Source organism: Phacochoerus africanus, chromosome 1, assembly GCF_016906955.1.
Source record: "Phacochoerus africanus isolate WHEZ1 chromosome 1, ROS_Pafr_v1, whole genome shotgun sequence".
NCBI classification, from domain to species: domain Eukaryota; kingdom Metazoa; phylum Chordata; class Mammalia; order Artiodactyla; family Suidae; genus Phacochoerus; species Phacochoerus africanus.
The window spans coordinates 227,946,671-227,959,463 of record NC_062544.1 but is presented as its reverse complement, the minus strand read 5'-3'; positions in this window follow the sequence as shown (position 1 = coordinate 227,959,463).

The following is a 12,793-nucleotide window of genomic DNA, read 5'->3' as shown; positions in this document are numbered from 1 at the left end:
TGCAGCAAGACCAACTAAAACTGGGCAAATTTGAGGGCATCATGAGGGTACCACTTTTCATAATATCCGAGTCAAATACTCAGGTTATGGTGATAACTACCGAATAATCTCTCTAGTCATGCTTTTCCAATAAGTAAATTTCCCCATACATTAGTTTCCTCTCTCTATGTATCTTTCCACCCTTCCAGTTTTGCCTTCAGGTCTTTTGCTGCACCTTTTCTATCTCCTGCGATTTTCAGGGAATTAGTGCTGCCTACCATCTTCTTTCTTAAGGGTCCACCAGTAAAAAGAGAATATGGATTTATATGTCTACTTCCTTCCTAAACTACAATCATGAGTTGTTCTTCACCTTCATCCTGCTCCTCTATAAAAATAAATAAAACACATAGCCATCAATTATGACATTAACCGGGTTAGGCTGGATCTTCCAGGAACAGAGCCTAAGAAAAGAACTCTTTTTTTTTTTTTTTTTAAGAGCAGCACCCATGGCATATGGAAGTTCCCAGGCTAAGGGTTGAATCAGAACTACAGCTGCTCACCTACGCCACAGCTATAGCAGCATGGGATCTAAGCCATGTCTTTGACCTACATCACAGCTCACAGCAACATTGGATCCTTAACCCAACCAGTGAGACCAGGGATCAAACCCACATCCTCATCGATCCTAGTCGGGTTTGTTAACCACTGAGACACGAAGGGAACTACAAGAAAGGGATTCTTATCACAAGATTTATTGAGGGAGTACTCTTCAGAATGAATTTCTAAGAGGAGTGTGGAGCAGAAGAGGGAAGTAGAAAGGGGTAAACAGGACTTCAGGTGGCTGAATCTCCGGAGTTGATGGTGCACAGAACATAAACTGCACCACAGAGTTGTTCCCTTTTGAGGTAAGGGGCTATTCTATCAGACCCGGTATCAACTAGCCAGTCATTGACTGCAGGCTGTGGTGGAGGCGTTGGTAATCTCCCCAACAGGTGATAAAGCCTTGTATAAGCCCCTGCGTCCCTGTGTGCTAAAGTAAAAGACTTTTCCTTTAGCCTCCTAGGCCTCCCCTCAGTCTCAAAAGGCTGACTCAAGAGTTAATGATTAGGAAATTTTGTTACAGCTACAAAATAAAACTAGTGAAAAGAGTCTCCATTATGTTATGCCCCGCCTTGGCCCACTAACTTAACTAATATTTACTTTCTAGTTAGAGTTATATTGCACCTAGCACTTTCTTTTGTAATTGGAACACTCCCTAACACCCCTTCCTTCTAAGCAATTTTCCTTCCTGAAAAAATGTCAAGGAATAATAACCTCAAAAACCACCAGAAACCATTGCTGACATTGGACTTGGTGACTCTGAAATGATCTACACAGTGAGAATAATGTAGACACCTTATTCAATAACCCTGTCTTGGAGTTCCCTTCATGGCTCAGCACTTAATGAACCCAAATAGGATCCATGAGGATGCTGGTTCAATCCCTCAGTGGGTTAAGGAACTGGCATTGCCTTGAGCTGTGGTGTAGGTTGCAGACTCAGCTTGGATCTGGCGTTGCTATGGCTGTAGCGTAGGCCTGCAGCTGTAGCTCCAATTTGACCCCTGGCCTGGGAACTTCCATATGCCATGGGTGCAGCCCTAAAAAGTGAATAAATAAACAAATAACCCTGTCTTTCGAGCTAAACCTATAAGACCTCTTGCTATCCCTTCTCAAATCAGGACAGAGTTTTGAGGCATAGCCTGATGTGGCCTCCTTTGCCTGGCAAAGCAATAAAGAGGGTAACTCTCCAAGCAAGTGGCTGGGTGGATAGGCAGCTGTGAGCCATTAACTGTCCACACCTATAACAGCCTGTTCTGTAACTGCTGGGAAAGGCAACTTGGGTGGGGCAGCAATAGCATCTCTATTCCATCTATTTCTCAAACACATAATTGGCTTGAGAACTCTAAAAAAGCGTTAAAGAGGAAACTGAAAATAATTTATAAATATTGTTGATGAAGTGACGAGTGTATAATATGGGAGAAGTTGGATTCACACAGATTTAGTAAGGGCAAGTGTGGGAGCTCACCAGTTAAAGCAGAATTTTTAAAGTTCTGGCAGCAAAACAAGAGTTCCCATTGTGGTGCAGCAGAAAGGAATCTGACTTGGAACCATGAGTTTGCAGGTTTGATCCCTGGTCTCACTCAGTGGGTTAAGGATCTGGCATTTCTGTGATCTGTGGTATAGGTCACAGATGTGGCTCGGATCCCACATTGCTATGGCTGTGGTGTAGGCCAGCAGCTGTAGCTGTGATTCGACCCCTGGCCTGGAAACCTCCATATGCCATGGATGCAGCCCTAAAAAGCAAAAAAAAAAAAAAAAAAAAAAGTTCTGGTGGAAAAAAAAAAAGTCACAAGAAACTTGTATTGTTTGAATGTTTTAGCAGCCATTCCTTTTGAACAATTGTTCCAAAGCCCTAATCAGAGATAACCTTGGAATAAAACCTTTGGCGGCATTTCTTTATTTCCACATTAAGATGAAAGAATTCATCTCCAATAAATACATTTGTTATATATTATGAGTGCTTCCATCACTCTACCTCTAGCACTATAATGCTAATTTGTCACCATATCTCTCCTCCTCTCTCGGAATCTAACCTCCTTAAAACTAGGTGGCCCATCTTAACATCGTCCAAGTTTAAAGTCAGTATTATTTTGTTGCATAAATGAAGAGATGAATAGTGTACTGTGGAGATGTTTGAAGGATCCTAGTTCCATTGGCAAAGAGTCATCATTACTTTGGGGATGTGTGGGATCCCAGGACATGCTTAGTTTTCTCAGAGAGTGATTGCTTCTCTTCCAGAAACTATCCATCATAATTCATGGAGGCAGTTTCTGTTTTCAAGTTTGTTTGGCTTATGTCATTTCCACTCCCTCAAGATTATCAGAGCAAGGTTGAGTTCTAACTATAGCTTAATTCTCAAATGAAAAGGGAAATATGTAAAGCCAGGAAATAAGTCAATAGGACTTAGCCCAGGCAAAAATAAATTCTTTGGACATATAAAAATATTTAATTTTTTCCTTCATGCAAAAAAATAGGAAATGAAAATGAGATTATTTATATAATTATGATAGACTAGCATTATAGTTGAATAGGCCTAAAAAATCAAGGATTTTAAACTTCCAGCTTAAGATATTAAAAAGCAATATTGAGTGGGGTTTGCTTTTTGGTCTTTTTTTTTTCTTTTCTTTTTTTAGGGCTGCACCAGAGGCATATGGAGGTTCCCAGGCTAGGGGTCAAATCAGAGTTACAGCTGCTGGCCTACGCCGCAGTCACAGCAACTTGGGATCCGAGCTGCATCTACAACCTACAGCACAGCTCAGAGCAATGCCAGATCCTTAATCCAATGAGCAAGGCCAGGGATCAAACCCAAAACATCATGGTTCCTAGTCTGATTTGTTTCTGCTGCGCCATGACAGCAACTCTTTGTTGTTGTTGTTGTTTTAAAACAACCAACTATATTTTTCCTCAAGTGAAGCAGAAACTTAATTAAAGGGGAAAAGTAATTTATTTTTGGAAATTTGCCTGTATTAGTCAGGGATCTCTAGAGAAACAGACCAATATGAGGAATACATAGATATATATCTCCTATTGGTTCTGTTAGAGAGAGACACACACACACACGGAATTGGCTCACACAGTTGGGGAGGCTGACAAGTCCAAAATCTCCAGGGTGAGCTGCCAAGCTGGAGACCTAGGGAAGAGTTGGCATTGCAGTTTTGTCCAAAGCCATCTGGTATTGGAATCCGTCTTCTGGGGAAGTCAGTCTTTTTTATTAGGGTCTTCAACTGAATGAATAAGGCCCACTCTCACATTATGGAGGGCAATCTAATTAACTCAAAGTCTACTGATTAAATATTAATCTTATCTAGAAAAGACCTTCACAGAAACTTTTTTTTTCTTTTTATGGCTGTACCTGAGGCATATGGAAGTTCCCTGGCCAGGGGTCAAATCAGAGCTATAGCTGCTGGCCTATGCCACAACAACAGCAATGCCAAATCCAAGCTGCATCTTTGACCTACATTGCAGCATGTGGCAATGCCAAATCCTTAAGGCACTGAGGCCAGGGTTTCAACCTCCATCCTCACAGAGACAACATTTTGTCCTTAACCTGCTGAGCCACAACAGGAACTCTAGAAAGTTTTAAATTAATATTTGATCAAACACCTGAGTATCATTGCCTAGACAAATTGATATATGAGATTAAAAGTAATCATTATATTGCCCCAATCCTTTACAAACCTGTCACTTATGGGTTGTTTTTTTTTTTTTTTGCATTTTATATTTCACTGTATAATTTCTTCTAATTTGAGTCACTCTCCTGGCATCTAGACTTACTAATTCTCAGGTTCTTTTTGTCTCAGTGCAAAGGAATTCAGTAGGAGGAAAAGTGATAGGCAAGAAATAGATTTTCTAAGATAGGACACTAGTGGCTAAGGGGGGAGGAAAGGGGAAATATCAAGATATAAGTCATGGAGTTCCCGTCTTGGCGCAGTGGTTAATGAATCCAACTAGGAACCATGAGGTTGCGGGTTTGATCCCTGGCCTCACTTAGTGGGTTAAGGATCCAGCATTGCCATGAGCTGTGGTGTACTTTGCAGAAGTGGCTCGGTTCCCGCATTGCTGCGGCTGTGGTGTAGGCTGGTGACTACAGCTCTGATTAGACCCCTAGCCTGGGAATCTCCATATGCCATAAGAGCAGCCCTAGAATGAGTTTAATTAGAGAAGTGAGAAAATGCAAAAGCAAAGAAAAACAGTCAACAAGAAAAAATAATAATAGTTTTGAAACTGAGCAGGACCCTGTAGGACTCCTGGCCACAAGGCTTTCGGTGTCTCCCATTTCTTGTTTTTAGTGAATAAACTTCAGCCTCCAGGACCTTCCCTGAGTTCCAAAGGGCAGGTTCAAAAAGTTGAGGGGAGATGCAGAGATCAGGGAGGAACAGACAAGAAGCAATAGTGCAGCCTTGGCGCAGGGTCAAGTTTCCTCTTCGAGGAATATTTAACAATATCTTTGAGTTTTTCTGCAAAACTAAAACTCCCAACAAATGAAAACCAGAGAGGGGGACCACTAGAACCACTCCTGGGGCCACTAAACTCCAAATTTGAAGAATGAAAGCTTACATCTACCCTGATCCTTACCTGTGGCCCTATTTTCTACTCCAAACCTGTAAAACCATTTCCTATTCTCTCCTGAAGGAAGGGCACAGTCTTTAGGGCATTAGCTTGCTGTGGCCTCCTTTGCCTGACAAAGCAATAAAGCTATTTTTTTTCTTTCCCTCCAAACTCTTTCTTCACATATCTATTCAGCACTGGTGGACAGAGGCCAAGTTTTGACAACAAATTTGGCCATTAAACAAAGTCAAGACTTTCAATTCCCCCTCAAGACCTATAGATAATATTCTGAACTATAGATAATATCTTTTGTGTTCTGTGCATGCAGGTGAGAAAAAGACTTTCCCACCATAACAAGGTGAAGAGAAAGAAAAATTTATTGAGATGAGATGCTGCTAGTACAGCAGGATGACTTCATGATGATCAGGGAGAGCTGGCCCAGGGCAGAGAGAGGAGTTTAAGATGAGAGATACTGATGGCACAGCAGATAACTTCCTGATGATCTAGGAGAGCCAACCCAGGTGCATGGTTGTGTCTGTTTTTTTAGCCCAGGGAGAAGAGGCACCTTGATACACCTGCTGACCTGTTGATTGGTTGGGGAAGAGGAATCTTACTGTTTTGTTGGAAGCATATAAGGCCCCTCTAGGTGCAGGGTGAGGAGTGGGACACATACCTTTCCTAGTAGGGGTGGGAAGGAGTAGGATAGCTTACTCAAGGTGGGAGAGGGAACTTTACACAGGAGATGGGTGGGGTGATGATAAGGGTCTGGTAATTCTTGTCATGGCCAGAGGCTTTGAGTTCTATCTCCTCAAAGAGACCTTGAAGTCCCACAATATCCTTGAGCTGTTTTTATGATACCGAAACCCCTATAGGTGGAATAAGTTAACTTAGATCCCAGACCAGTTAGAACCAGGCAGTTGATGATGTTAACTCCTGATGACCTCATCGCCAACCAATCAGAAGAATGTCCACATACTCTCATAACCATCTCCATCACCCTGTCGATAAAATCCTTTCCTGAAAGCCATATGAGAGTTCAGGCCTTTTCAACATTGACCACTCATGCTTCTTGCTTGGCCTTGTAATAAACACTGAACTTTCCTTCACTGCAACCAGTGTCAGTAGATAGGTTTTATTGCATGTGGGTTGAGAGGACCTAAGTTTGGTTTGGTAATAAATCCACATTAAATTCATACTATAAAGATGATGCTCTTAAAGATAAATAAAGCCAGACACTAGTTAAAGTGGTGAAGATAGATTTTATTCGATAACTACTGTGATAGAGAAGAGGATTCAGCATGAACTAAACTTCACTGAAACAAAAGGCTGGAGACAAGTTTAAGATATGAGGAAAGGCTCTGAAGGATATTAAGGGAGGTTGGTCCTTGCGACCCGGCCCTCTGGGTCTGTTAATTGGTGCCTACACAAAGGAGAAACAAACTTCTATCTTTGAGACAAGAGGCAGAGGTTAAAGGAAGGGCCAGGTCACCATCAAAATCAGACACTAGACAGGGACTGAGAATAAGAGTGAGTTCTCTACTTGAATGTTTGCATTTCAAATAGATGGTTCTTAGGTCTTTGACAAAAATAGTTTTAAAGATAAATTAACATATATAAAGGTCAGAGGAAGAATTTAGAATTTCAGGTTTTCTAAAGCAATTGCTCTGAGAAGAGTTTCAGAGGCATATCTACTTACCACCAAGGTTAGCATGGCACACAGAGTAAATTCTGGCAGCATTGAGCTTTCTCAGGGTGGCTGGTGTGAGGCTAAGGACATGGCCTTAAGATGTAGGAGCCATGCTACAGTTTGACCAATCTCTTAGATCAGAGGCTTGGGCAGAGTTACTATATGCCCAAAGTTCTGCAGTTCTCAGTTAAGACAAAAGGAAGAGTCAAAATTATGTTCGTAGTGAGAGCAGCTTCTCAGAAAGATATTTTGCTCTATGATGTAACTGTCCACTAAAGCTGTTTTTATTACTGTAACTAGTAAGATTACTCTTCTTTCCATGTATGCATGATTCAAAGTATAAAAGTTTATCCAACAATTTAACAATGACAAACAGCCAAAATACAGTGATGTCTTGTGAGTGTGATCAGTCAGCTGTTTTTAATGCCTGGGAAAATAAAGTTGGGGTTACTGATAACAATACCTTCCCCCAACTTTACTGAGGCATAATTGACAAACAAATTTTTTTCTTTTTCTTTTTAGGGCTGCACCTGTGGCATATGGAGGGTCCCAGGCTAGGGGTCGAATTGGAGCTGTAGCTTCCAACCTACACCACAGCCATAGCAACGCCAGATCCAAGCTGCATCTGCAATCTTCACCACAGCTCACAGCAATGCCGGATCCTTAACCCACTGAGCAAGATCAGGGATCGAACCTGCATCCTCATAGATGCTAGACAGATTTTTTTCCACTGAGCCATGATACGAACTCCTGAAAAACAAAATTGTATGAATTTAAGGGATATAATGTGTTATTTTGGTATATGTATAATTTATGAAAGAATTATCACAATCAAGTTAATTAAAACAACCGTTATCTTGTGTGGTTACTGTGTGCGTGTGTGATCAGAACACTTGGAATTTATTCTCTCAGCAAATTTCAAGTATACAATGCAGTATTATTAACTCTAGTTATAAAACTAAACAGGGCCCTGTGGTGCTCCTGGGCACAACAATACTTTCTCTGTCCCCCATTTCTTGTTTTTAGCAAATAGGTCTCATTCAGCGTCCTTGACCTTCCCTGAGTTCCAAAGGGCAAGTTCAAACAGCTGCTCATCAGGTAAAGGAGGGGATGCAGAGACAAGTGAAGAAAAGTCCAGAAACAGTAGTGCAGCCTTAGGGCAGAGTCCTGGTTCCTCCTCAAGAGATACACATAGCAACATCTCTGACCCCCAACAAATGAAAGATGTTAACTACTTGATAAAGCATTCTTTATTCCAGAAAGGAAGACCACCAGAACCAGTTCCAGGGCCACTCAACACCAACTCTGAGGAAGAATGAAAACTTGCATCTACTCTGATCCTTATCTGTGACCCCATTTTCCACTTCAAAGCTGTAAGATCACCTCCTATTCTCTCAAAGGATGGCACAGTCTATAGGGCATTAGCTTGATGCAGCCTCCTTTGCCTGGCAAAGCAATAAAGCTTTTTTTCCCCTTTCATCCAGAACTGTCTCTGCTTTTCTATTTGGCACTGTGGACAGAGGCTGAGTTTCGGCAACAGTCACCATTCTGTACCTCAGAGTCCCAGAACTTATTCATCTTATAAGTGAAATTTTGTATCCTTTCATCAATAGCTCTCCAGGTCCCCCCCCCCCTCACCCTTTGCCCCTAGCAACCACCATGCTACTCTCTGTTTCTAAGAGTTCTACTTTTTAGATTCCACATAAAAGTGATTTCACACTGTACTTGTCTTTCTCTATCTGGCTTCTTTCACTTAGCATAATGCCTTCTAGGCTCACTCATGTTGTCTGATATATTTTATACATATAATGTTTTCTTTATCTATTCACCTATTTATGCACACTTAAATTGTTTCTATCTCTTGGTTATTATGGATAATACTGTAGTGAATGTGGGAGTGCAGTTATCTATTTGAGACACTGACTTTGTTTCCTTCAATTATGTACCCAGAAGTGGACTTACTGAATCATTATCTCTCTTTGATTGCACCTGGACAAATATTTGAAAGTTAGTAGACATATTACAATGAGGATAATGATCAAAATGCACCCTTATAATACTGCCCAAAAGAGTCCTCTTATTTTTTTTTTTCCTTGTCTGTACCCAAGGCACATGGAAATTCTCAAGCCAGGGATTGAATCCTGGCCTCAGCTGCTACCTGTGCGATGGCTGTGGCAATCCCACCAATCTAGGGATTGAACCCACACCTCTGCAGCAATCCAAGCCACTGCAGTTGATCCTTTGATCAACTGCACCACAGCAGGAACTCCAAGTCCTCCTATTTTAGATAGCAACCAGGAAAATAAGTTTGGGAGTGTACATAATCCAGTAACAAAATAGCCTTTTGAATTATTCCGTATTTTGATTTTAACTCTTCCAGAAATATTAATAACAAGAGCTATACATATGCCTTCTCTCCGTCTCTCCATCTGTCTCTCTGTCTCTCTCTCTGTTAAAATTTTATTTAAAGTAATTTATCTCTCTTTCTTTTTTAGGTCTACATCTGCAGCATATGGAAATTCCCAGGCTAGGGGTTGAGAATCAGAGCTGCAGCTGCCAGCCTATGCCACAGCCACAGCAATGTCAATCAGAGCCTCATCTGTGACTGCAGCTGCGGCCACACTGGATCCTTAAACCACTGAGCAAGGTCGGGGATCTAACTCGCATCCTCATGGACACAGGGTTTCTCAACCCTCTGATCCACAGCAGGAAGTCCTAAAGTAATTTTATTGTCTAGTATTTGAGCCAAAGAATCTAGTGCCTTCTTCTTGGAGGCTATAGTGTGAGCTGTCTCATCTGCAGCTACTATTCCTAAAGTCAGAAAAGATTTCATATTTACAAGAGGAAAACTTGAAGCCATAAGGTTGTAGTTGGCAGCTGCTATCAGATACTGTTTGGGAATGGCTGTTGATGTCATTAAGTCTGATATGGATTAGAAAATCCAAGATTTTAGTAATACAAAAATATATCTAAAACAATGTTTACAATGGCCACTAGCTCTATTTTAGATATTTGAACAATAGTTACTCCATTCTATTTTTAAATGTATTTTTTTCATTTAATGGTTAGAGCAGCTGTACAATGCATGTTTAATGGGCCAAAAATAGGCTGCTTTAGTTAGCCTAAAGTATAAGCCAGAATGATTTCCCCATACTTCAATATGTGAAAATTTCCTACATTGTTTTCTCCTTTTGATTACAAATCTTTGATTGCATAAAGCATAATCAATATATTTGCCATCATTGCTAAATTCAGACTAACTTGTTTCCAAAATAAGCCTGGTTAATTGACCACATAGGCTCTTTTAACTCGGCTGTGCTGGAACTTTTCAAAGGACTCTCAGACTGAACTTTTAGAAGGCCTCTCAAGACCAGGAAAGTCATGCCAAGCACATGTCACAGATTCCATATGCAACATCTATAGATTTGGGTGAATTCCTCTCTTCTCGAGGTCCCCCAAATAACTTGAGATTCTTGCATCGATCAGGAGGGGACCTTCTTTATTTACCTGAAAATACTGCTGAAAACATAAGAGTTTTCATTTTTTGGAGGGGTCAGAGAGAAAAGATAAATATTTCAATTCTACTTACAAAAGTATAATTTACCAAGTTGTTATAAATCATAATCAGCTTAAGGGGAAAGGTTTCTTTATATCTGGAAAATACAGATTTAAAACCAGTACTATGTTATGGAAAGTGCATAAAATTATAACCATATTTATCATTTCACTCAGTCCCGTGTAATCTTTTTTGTTAACAGTTTTATGAAACCATCAGTGTTTCCACTGGAATTTTTAAATTTCTTACCCAGTTCAGCAGTCTGATCTGAAAGTTATCGGAAACCTGTACTTGTTGAAAAGTCCTTTTTATGCCTCTTCTTGAAGATGAAGCCTTTGTTGCAAAAGCATCAGAGCGAAACGCTAACAGTCTCTGAATGACGGAACACTTCTAAAGGCACAGCTACAGATATGATTACAACGTATGTCATAAATGAACTTAACCAGGTTACTGTGACAAATAACATTTCAAGATAATAACTAGAAATATAACTAATTACATAGTACCAGGAAATATTCAAGTTTCAGGAACCTATGTAATTTTTAGAACATTTATACTAATGGTATTTACCTATAGAGTATAACCTAAGAATGTTTACAATTATTATTTGATAATACTTTCTATGTAATTTAACCTACCAAATAATCCTAGTTAGTTGAACATTTTTTCTGAAATGCCCTAGGGGCTCTCTGAAACATCCTAAATTTAGCTGGATGTCAAAAGAATTTTAATTAGAATTTGATAACTGGGAAGCTAGTCAAAAATATCAAAAAGTGGTCACAGTGAAACAACACTTATTCACTTAACCAAAGTGATAAAAGATTTCAAAAACAAATACAGATTACTTAAAGGCAAAGAAACTCACACAACCTGTTGTCAGAAGCATCATCCCAAGAAAACTTTATTCTCTTAACAGAGAGAGAAAACCAAACTCGGTCTTGTACCAGATTATGGTTAGTAAAAAAATTCACTTAATTAAATTCAATCTAATCTTAGTCAATCTTGCCCAAACACAAAATTCTTTTCTTAAATTTCCTTTTCTACAAATCATCCATCACTTTCTGAATCCATCTTAGTTTGTCCCATTTATTTCCTCATCCAGAAACAACCCACTCTAGGACAAAATTACTCTCTTTCTTTTCCCCTTAAGCAAATATATTTCCATTCTTTATACTTTCTATCATTGACAACATATATCCTACTTTCTTTACACACTGAAATGCTTTCCTTATTATTTTCATAGCTTTAAGTATATATATTATAATTTTTAACCCTTAAAAATCTTAATCTACAGCATAAGAACCAAGTAATTGATGGTTTGTTATACCAGTATTTCCTGATTAATAAACTTAATAACATATTCCATAACTTCTAAAAACATACATTTTCTCAGAGCATAATTTCTCTTTTTAATGTGGTACAGGACTTGTGTCTAATAAACCCAAACATTTTTAATTTTTGTCTCATAAGAAGACAAAAGAAAGCAGACTTGTCTAGCAGCAAATGTTTTAGCATTTTATTTTAAAAATGATTCAGACATACATGAATTCTTATCATTTATCCTAATTTAAACTCTAAATTTTCAAGTTACCAAAATCTGGAAAAAGCTATCTTTAAGTCAATATTTCTAAAACATAATTATTCCTAAAAAGTTCATTCAAAAGGTTTTATCCCATTTATCTTGTGAACTGAAGATTGGCACTTGCCATCAGCCTCTACGTGGAGTAAACCATGAGCCGCCCCTGCTACGGACCCCACAGCACCCCCTGAGTGGAGCTCAGGGTGGAGACCAGGAGAGAGGCACTCTGTGCTCTGGGAAAACTGGAAGAACAGGTCTTCAGATAGTCAGATACTTTTAGAAGAATATTTTATGAGCCCATTTCTTGCATCTCCTCATATCTAGAAAAACACTAAAATCTGTCAATGTTGACTAATGTCTGTGACTAGTGGTGACCTTCATGAGACCAGCAGCAAACCTCTGAAAAATATGTGCATGGCTGCAGACACATCCCCCTTCATCTTTATGACTTTTTTTTTTTTTTTGGTCTTTTTATCTTTTTAGGGCTGCACCAGTATCATATGGAGGTTCCCAGGCTGGGGATCCAATCAAAGCTGTAGCCACCAGTCTAAGCAGGAGCCACAGCAATGTGGGATCTGAGCCTCATCTGTGACCTACACCATAGCTCACTGCAATGCCTGATCCTTAACCCACTGATAGAGGCCAGGGATTGAACCCCGACCTCAGAGATGCTAGTTAGGTTCACTAACCACTGAGCCACGATGGGAACTTCTATGACTTATATCTTGGTATTCCCTCTTTCCTCCCCTCTTAGTTCTGAAATACTGCCTCCTGGGCTGTAGTTAATGGGCAAGACGACTTTGAGAACAGCCAATCTCAAGAGCTGGGCCAGTGAGCCCTCAGG